Below are 7,874 nucleotides of genomic sequence, written 5' to 3' on the forward strand. Positions count from 1 at the left end.
TCCTGATAAACCCTATCCCTCAACACCAGCCAGCAGTCCTGACCCTTTGGCCCCAGCTCTTCTGTCACATTACCCACAGCAAAGCAGGCAGGAAGGGTGGGGGCCTGGGTCTAACTCCCTTTCCCTTCCTTCATCTTCAAAGGAGGTTTTGGGCTCTGAATGCAAAGACTGGAGGAAAAAAAAAAAAAAAAGTACAAAAGGGAAAAAAAAGGAACTTAGCCCAATGTCACAATGTACCTAGGAAGCTGCAGGATCAACCTTTCCTAGGATGCTCCTAGGAACTGCCCCTTTGGGATAGGCTGAGGTCCCTGCAGCTGCTCCAGCTCCCCAGGGAGGCAAACTGTCCCCTTCTGGTCCCATTTGCAGAAGTCCCCTCCTTGGGATGGGAGAACCCCCACACTCCTTTTCTTAGCTATTTATTCATCCAGGTAGCACAAGCCAGCTCAGCTCCAGCCTGAGTTTGCCAGCCCCTCTTGATTCTCAGCCTCACAGATATGGGCACAAGCCTTCAGTCCTCCACTCCCCCAGCCTATTAAAAAAAAACAAAAAGTCACCTCTGAGCTACTCCCTTTCTCCACAAAAGATCCAGGAAGAAGACACAGGCACTGCACAGAGTTGGTGTCAGAGGTGCCAGGCCAGCAGCTGGCCCAGGAGTGGGCACACCAAGGAAAAAAATCCCTCAAAGCTCTGCCCAGAGGAAGCCACCTAACAGGAGACTTTCTTCTAGAACTGAAGTTGCAAGTAGCAAAACTTCTCTTCCCTCTGCTGAGTGAATTCCCCTGCCTAGGAACAACCTAAGGCAGGTACCACCTTCAGGTACAGGTGGTAACACCTCCCACAGCAAAAGAGGAGCTCCCTACTCTCACTCCCATACAACCTGCTGCTTGCAGGGAGAAATAAGGGTTCCTGAAGAGCTTTGAATGCCCAGGCCCCACACACTGCCCTGGCAGGAGCAGCCTCCTCTCTGGAGCCTGTGTGACAGAATTCATCCATCCTCAACACCAAAGCAGCTGAGAAGCAGATGAGTACAGCTGGAGGAGGAGCTGAGGTTGGCTTCATACATCAAGCTGGAGGAGGCCATTGCATCCCTACTAAAGGCAGGACAGACCCTTGACCCTCTAAAAATCTCCCCACCACACACAGGAGATGTTCCCAACTACCACTGAAATAGGCAGATGCTGATGGGGCCCAGGGTGAGCAGGGAGCAGTGTGCAGGGATGGGCAAGGTGCAGGAATGTTATCCAGTCCCAGAGGAGGTCAGGCAAGGGATAACTCAGGAAGGATGCAGAGTGGGGGCCTGATGCTGTGTCACGGCAGCCAAGCAAGGAAAAGCTCCTCAGGCATTGGTGTGCACAGTGAGCAGTTCACAGCTGGGCTCCCAGCTCTGGGTGGAAGGAGCTGAGGACATGCAAAGCCAGGAACTGGCAGCATGGGAGTGGTGTCCCCCAGGCTGAGAGGACCCTGCTAGAAAAGGGAACCCCAGGGGAGGAAGGGAAACCAATCTCTCTTTTTCCATGAGGCAGAGGGGGGAAGAGCAGAGCAGCAACGAGACATCCACCTAGGACAGAAGCAGGACAGATGGAAATCCAAGATGCTGAACACCAACTCAGTGAGAGCTCCAGGGCTCCCAGGACCACCCACAGGGAACCCTGGAGCAAAGCAGCCAAGCAAACAGGAATGCTCTGTGCTGAGCAGGTGTCTTGCACAAAGCTGGCATCTCAGTGACAAGAAACAAAGTTTTGTTGCTCTTTCTTCCTGGCCTCACCTGCCAAGCCAGCACCACAAGGCAGCCCAAGTGCTGCAGTCTTGGCAGGAAACGAAGGTGTCAGCAAGTTCCAGTTCCTTGGAAAGCTCCTGGCAGGGAAGGGTGGGAAGGTACCTCCAAGGACAGACTGTAGGTGTAAAGGAAGGACAGGCCAGTGGTCAGCACACTTAGCCAGGACCTGGGAGGTTTCTTCACCCTCGTGTTCTCCCACAGAGCCTCCCAGGTGACTGGGGGCAGAGTGCTGTGACTTGGAAAGCCCTGACCCCAGGGCCAGGAAATGTTCACCAGGCACCAGGATGAGAGGCAGGGCACAAGCACCTCAGATGGGAAGAGGAGAGGGAAACGGAGAGCAGGATAAAACTCAATATTTGGTGTTGGGGTGAGAGGTGAGTCAGATGTTGTGACCCCAGGGACTGGAGGCTGAAAATGCACAGTGCTCCAAATCACACTGAGAGAGCAGATTGGTACAGCACTTGTGGAAATATTGTTAGATGAAATTAGGTGCCTGGAAACCCAGTTCCAGATGGGCTATTAATGAGGTAACAAGATAATATAACCTGGAGTCCTAGACCAGCACAGAACAAGCCCTCACACTTCATGCTAAGCTTTAGCAAAGTCCAGAACAGCAGCACATCCTTCCAGCCATGGTCATTAACATGCAAAGGCAAGCCTGAGGGTCTTTACCTTCTTTCAGCTGCTTTGAAACTGGTTCTGGCCCAACTTTAACACAGAAGAAACTCATACACTGCAGCTGAGTTGGGCTGAGCTGCATGTAATGCCCAACACTGACTCTTCATAAGTAGAGGAAGAGGTGTCCAGAGCCTGAAGCAAAAGATTGATAGGAAAAGTAGATTTACTGGGAGCCAGCTTAGCCACAAAGCAACGAGCAACAAGGTCTGGAAATGTTTCCTCATCTCCCTTGCACAGGACACTGTAAACCAGGGACAGATTATCCAGTGAGCTGGTAGAAATCTATCACAGCTGCTTTGAGAGAGGGGATTGTACAGACAGGAAAGAGCAATCAACACTAATTACAAGGTACAGGGAGAAAAAGGGGAGAAGCAGTGAACAGGAAGGTTTCCTGAAAATCAGGGTTAACTTCCAAACCCATCTCCATTGACAACCAAAGAGCAGGAAGGTCCTTTCCTGAATAAGCATGAAAATGGCAACAAAGGCACTGCCCAGCAGGGTCTGGATGTAGCCACGTTTAAAAAAAAAAAAAACAACAAACAAAACAAAACCAAACCCCACTACCAAATCTCTAAAACCCTAGTGCTCTCCTAAGTCGATTAACATTGCTTCAATGAAGTGCAATGAGCTGCTTGCACCCTCCAGTTTCCCAGCCAATTCTGGTTGGCTTTTGAGTGCAGAATTCACAAAAGGCTGTGTGGGCTGGCACGGGGTTTGTCTCGTTAGCAACATCGTGGTAATGCCACAGAAAGACAGACAAGAGGAAGGAACAAAACAAGACAAGCCACAGCATCCAATCTTGGGAAGCATTACCCAGCAGATCTGATTTCCAGATCTTTTCCTCCCTGCATTTATAATCCTTGTAGCAGGGCTCTGTCATCCTAACCCAGCCCACAGACTGCCCCAGCTACAAAACATGCCAGGCTGAAAAATAACCTCGACAGACTGCCTGCTGAGAGCAGTTGCAGTGTAAAACCAGGAAGCTTTAACTTGCCTGCCACCAGTATGCTGTATATTTCATGGGAAGCAGCAGAAGCAGGGATGCTTTGCAGGAAAAGCACACACACACACACGGGACTCCTGCCAGGAAAAATGCATCTTGAGTAACACATGTGCTCTTAGTTTCCTTTTTTTTTCCTCCCCAGAAAGGTTTAACTACACTCTGGCTTACCCAGCACCAATAAAACATTTTTTTTTTTTCCCCTTTCTCACTTACAGCAGAGTGTTGATTGGTAAACAGCAGATCTTCCTGTCTGAGGCTGTGCCAGCCTGTGCAGAACAGAACTGTTGTTATTGCACATTCACAGCTAGAGATAAACATGAGTAAGAGCCACGAGTAAGAGCCAGGCACTGGCTCTTCAAGACACTGCTTGATCAGCTTCACCTTGATTCGACTCTTTCTGACAATATCTCTCCCTCCTCAAGGAGCAAGATGGCACAAGGAGCAAGGACAAACATTAAAAACCAAGACAGGAGTGACAGTAGTGCAAAAAGTGCTTTTCTGTATTCACTAACATTACCAAACTTTGCAGCTCAGAACTCCCCCTGCACTTTGAACACTCAAAAGTACAACACAAAAATACAAGGGCCCAGCAAAAACCAAACTCCAAAAAAAGAAGCGACACAAAAATAAAGTAACTTTCCACTGTTTTGGGACAAATCTGCATCGAGAGCCATGACTGGAACAGGACACAAAGGTTACAGAGAAGGAAAAAAAAAAAATTTGCAAGTCATCCCTCATCTGCAAGATGACACTCTGCAATGGCAAAAGTACAATAAACCAGCCCAGGACACCTGGATACTGGGAGTCAGGGGAGGGTTTCTAACCTTTCCAAGAGCAGATCTCTGGACCAGCTGCTCCAGAAGCACTGGGGAAAAAACACAGAGTTAGTTCCAACAATTAGTTCCTGGACAAGTTCATGCCCTGCACAGGATGACTGTCAGCAGCAGGAGGGAACTGGACCTGATGAGCTATGAAATTCCTCCCAATTACTCAGCAATCTGAATTCTTTGAGGGCCATAGGTGCCCAGGCCAACAGGAGGTCACACCCAAAAGGACACCAGGGATTGTGGCTTCAGATGACACTAAGCTGACAGATAAGCAGCTGAAGAGCTGGCGACTGCAGGAGGCAGGGGAAACACAGCAAGAAGTGGAGCCTCTGGCCAGTGAAAAACCCAGAGAAAGTAAAAGTGTCAGAGATGGGAGGTGGAGGAGATGTCCCCTGAGCACACTGTCCCCAGACACTCCAGCCACAGGTTCTAACACAGATGGCAAACGTGTCATTCAGCCAAGCCACATCCAGCTGCATCCCCTGATAGAGAGAGCTCCCAGTCAGCCAGAACCACATGGGCTCTTGGCCCAAAGGCAGAACCAGTACCTGGCTGTCTCCTTCTGCCGTTTTTATGCAATTGGGCCTTTCCTGGTTTTAACCAGGCACCACATTCCAATTCACAACCAACCAGCCTAGATTTAAACCACCGGGTTTAAGCTGTGCCTCAGGCAAGTGCAGAGGTAGGATAAACCTGACAAACAGGAGATAAAAGCCTGAAGAATCACTGAGAATGGCACAAGTGGCTTCTGCCTCCTCCTCCCCCCCACCCTGGCAGAGGGGAGGCAGGACAGGGAGAGTGAAACCAGGGGCAGGGGCTCCTCTTGTAGCACAGCTCAGTGTGATAACCAAAGGGAGAAACACCCCATTTACTGCTCACCCCTCTCCACCTCCAGGTGACACCTGGACTGTGTCCTGGGCCACCAGGAAAAGCACCTGAATCCTGCTGGACACTGATGCCAGAATTTCTGTTCAGGAGTGACACTGTCATTTGAACTACACGACTGGAATAACACCTGGTACAACTGAAGTGACAGATACAACAGTGCCTGACACCACTACTCTCTTCCTCACTGGTGTAGCTACACTGGCCTCCTGTTTCCATCACGAGCAGCTCCTCCTTAGCTACACCAGTACAGCTGGAAGTGGAGGATGTGTTCAATTACACAACAGCTGAAGCAATGTTTGCCCATGAGAGCAGTTACCTGAACAAATATAAAGATCACACAAGGGAAAATGCTGTACTCTGAGAGGGCTGAAACATAATGCAGAGGCTTTGAGGAAGAAGTTGCCTTTGCTGCATCAAAACCAGAGCTGGTGGGCACCCTAACACAGCTCCTGCACAGCCACAGAGCTGGCTTCTTCACTGGGGCCCCCCTAACCCAACCAGGCAGCTGGAGAGGAGAGAACATTCCAGGACTCACCCTCCTTCACCTCCCATGGAGCTGCAGAACCCCAAGCCCAGGCTCTGCTCACCCAGGCACCTCAAGGGGGAATGTCAGGCAAAGGGAACAAGGGCTTCAGCACCCACAGGGGCATTCACAAGACATTCCAAAGCTGTACCAAAACTGAGCCAAGAGCAGGAACATTACTTCATACCTCCCACAGCTGAGAGGTAACTATGGTGCAGATCTCAGCCAACATCTGCCTGCTGACAGTCACCAACCAGAGTTCCTAAAGCTTCATTGAGCCCAAACTCAAGGTTTGAGAGGTTCCTGCAGAGCTTCTGCTGAGGCTGGACACCATGGAGCCCCCAGAAACACCAGGAGGAGCAGATCAGCCAATACACAGCACCCCAGTCAAAATTAATCCAAAGCCCTGGCCTGGGATAAGGCCACATCAGCCTTGCTGATTCAAACACAAGGACAACACCATCACATGCTCTCCTGCAGCAGACACCACAAACAAACCCTGAAGGTAGAAGCTAAAAGCAGCCCAACCACCTCAGGTACAACACAATCACTTCTCTGTCCCAGTCCTGGGCTGGCAAGTGCCACAGCACTATGGCTACTGCAGGCCAAGCAGTGCAGACTGTCTTAGACTCATTTATTTCCCAGCCTTTGCATTGCCTCAAACACACCCTGGGACAGTCACCAAGTTTCCACAGCTTAAGACTGTGAGGTCTTGAAAGACCTCATATTTTCACAACCACTCTCAGAGGTTCTTCTTGGTGAGAAAACCAGAGGACACCAGTATTCCTACTCATAAGAGCACGTGGCCTTCACAAAGACAGCAAAGAGAGTAAAACACTCAAAGAAGGAATCAAAACAAGAAAGACAACAATGAACAGACTGGGTGACAAGAAGCAGGGTAGCAGTGCTTACAAACCAGAGCAGAAAAGGTCTTTTTCCTTTCAGCCCCTCTCAGCCCAGCACAGAGCCAATGTGGTCAGAAAAGCCTCTCACCCAACACAGGTTCTGCTCAGCTGGTCCAGTGCCCAGGAGGTGTGGAGTCAGCCCGGTGTCCCTGGAGTTGAAGAGCTGCTGTTGGCACCAGCAGAGTGTCCCAGCTGGAGGAGCATGCTAGATGGGCTCTGCACAGAGCCACCAGCACCACACCAAGCCTGCCAGAAGGAGTGGTGGCTGCTGCACCAAGCTGGGGAACAGAGAAGAAACAAAGGCATGTAAGGGGGGTTGGACTGGGTGAGCTCCAGAGGTCTTTTCCAACCCCTACAGTTCTATGGTTCTATGAATAAATGGCTGCTGAGACACCCAGTTGATCATCACCCCAACAGTAAAAGCAACCAACCTCACATTTTAGGTCACTCAGTGAGCATCCACTCCAACTACAGCTCTCAGAAGGCTTTGTGCTTCCTGTGGCATCCAGCTGCAGCTCAGTCCCACCTGGAGACAGGATCCAGTTTGCTTTTGGGCCAACTCAGATTCTTCACTCGTGGTTTCAGCCCCTTTGGTGATGAGTTCTCTGCCCTTCACTGGCTCCACTCTCTCAGCTGGTGGCTGCTGCTGAGCGTTCTGGAGGGAGCTGCTGCCATCCCAGGTGACCCAGCAGCACCTCAGGAGCTCTGCAGGTTGTTCAGGACAAGGCTTCTGGACAATTAGCAACAGGGGAGGATCTCCCAGGGGTGTTTTATGTGGAGGCAGGGATAGCAGGAGGGGCACACTACCTGCATGTTCAAACACAGAGAGAGATGTTAATTATGCCACCTGGCCAGGACATCCTTAGCAGTGGAAATTCAGGAGCCCATATTTCCCTGATTTTGCCAAAGGTGCCCACTTCACCCCCAGACAGTGTGACATCAGCACACTTGCTCCAGCAAACCTCCCTCCATATTCTCTGCTCTCAAACCAAGTTGTTTTAATGACATTCACACCCTGTGAAACTGCTGTCTCCCTCAGGATGGACTTCTGTCAGATGGAGGCAACAAGAACAGTTGTCTGTAACATTCTGCCTCACCAGCACACTCTCACCTTATAGGGAGAGGGAGCCAAAAACCAAATAAAGGATTCAGCCTGAACAGTGTGCTCTCTGGGAGCACAGCAGGAGAGCAACAGACCCTGTTCTGCCCCCCTGCCTTGCCTGCTGTCCCCACAGCCATACCATGGGACACAGCAGGATGCTCCTGGGACAGG

At 50.6% G+C, this 7,874-nt stretch overlaps 1 protein-coding gene across 6 annotated transcripts in view; it reads right to left on the reverse strand.

Annotated features, from left to right (window-relative positions):
* CAPN15 (calpain 15) overlaps positions 1-7,377 on the reverse strand; it is a 44,588-nt gene extending 37,211 nt beyond the window's left edge. For 3 of the 6 annotated variants that reach the window (XM_071761037.1, XM_071761035.1, XM_071761034.1), the window contains exons 1-2: positions 7,033-7,377; positions 6,690-6,879 (exon numbers count right to left, since the gene is read on the reverse strand). The gene's annotated coding sequence lies outside the window, so the exon portion shown is untranslated. Of the gene's footprint in view, positions 1-2,449; positions 2,588-6,689; positions 6,880-7,032 lie in introns of all 6 variants that reach the window. The other 3 variants (XM_071761033.1, XM_071761032.1, XM_071761036.1) reach the window with 2 other exon arrangements.
* Between the last annotated feature and the right edge of the window lie 497 nt (positions 7,378-7,874).

Source organism: Heliangelus exortis, chromosome 17, assembly GCF_036169615.1.
Source record: "Heliangelus exortis chromosome 17, bHelExo1.hap1, whole genome shotgun sequence".
NCBI lineage: Eukaryota > Metazoa > Chordata > Aves > Apodiformes > Trochilidae > Heliangelus > Heliangelus exortis.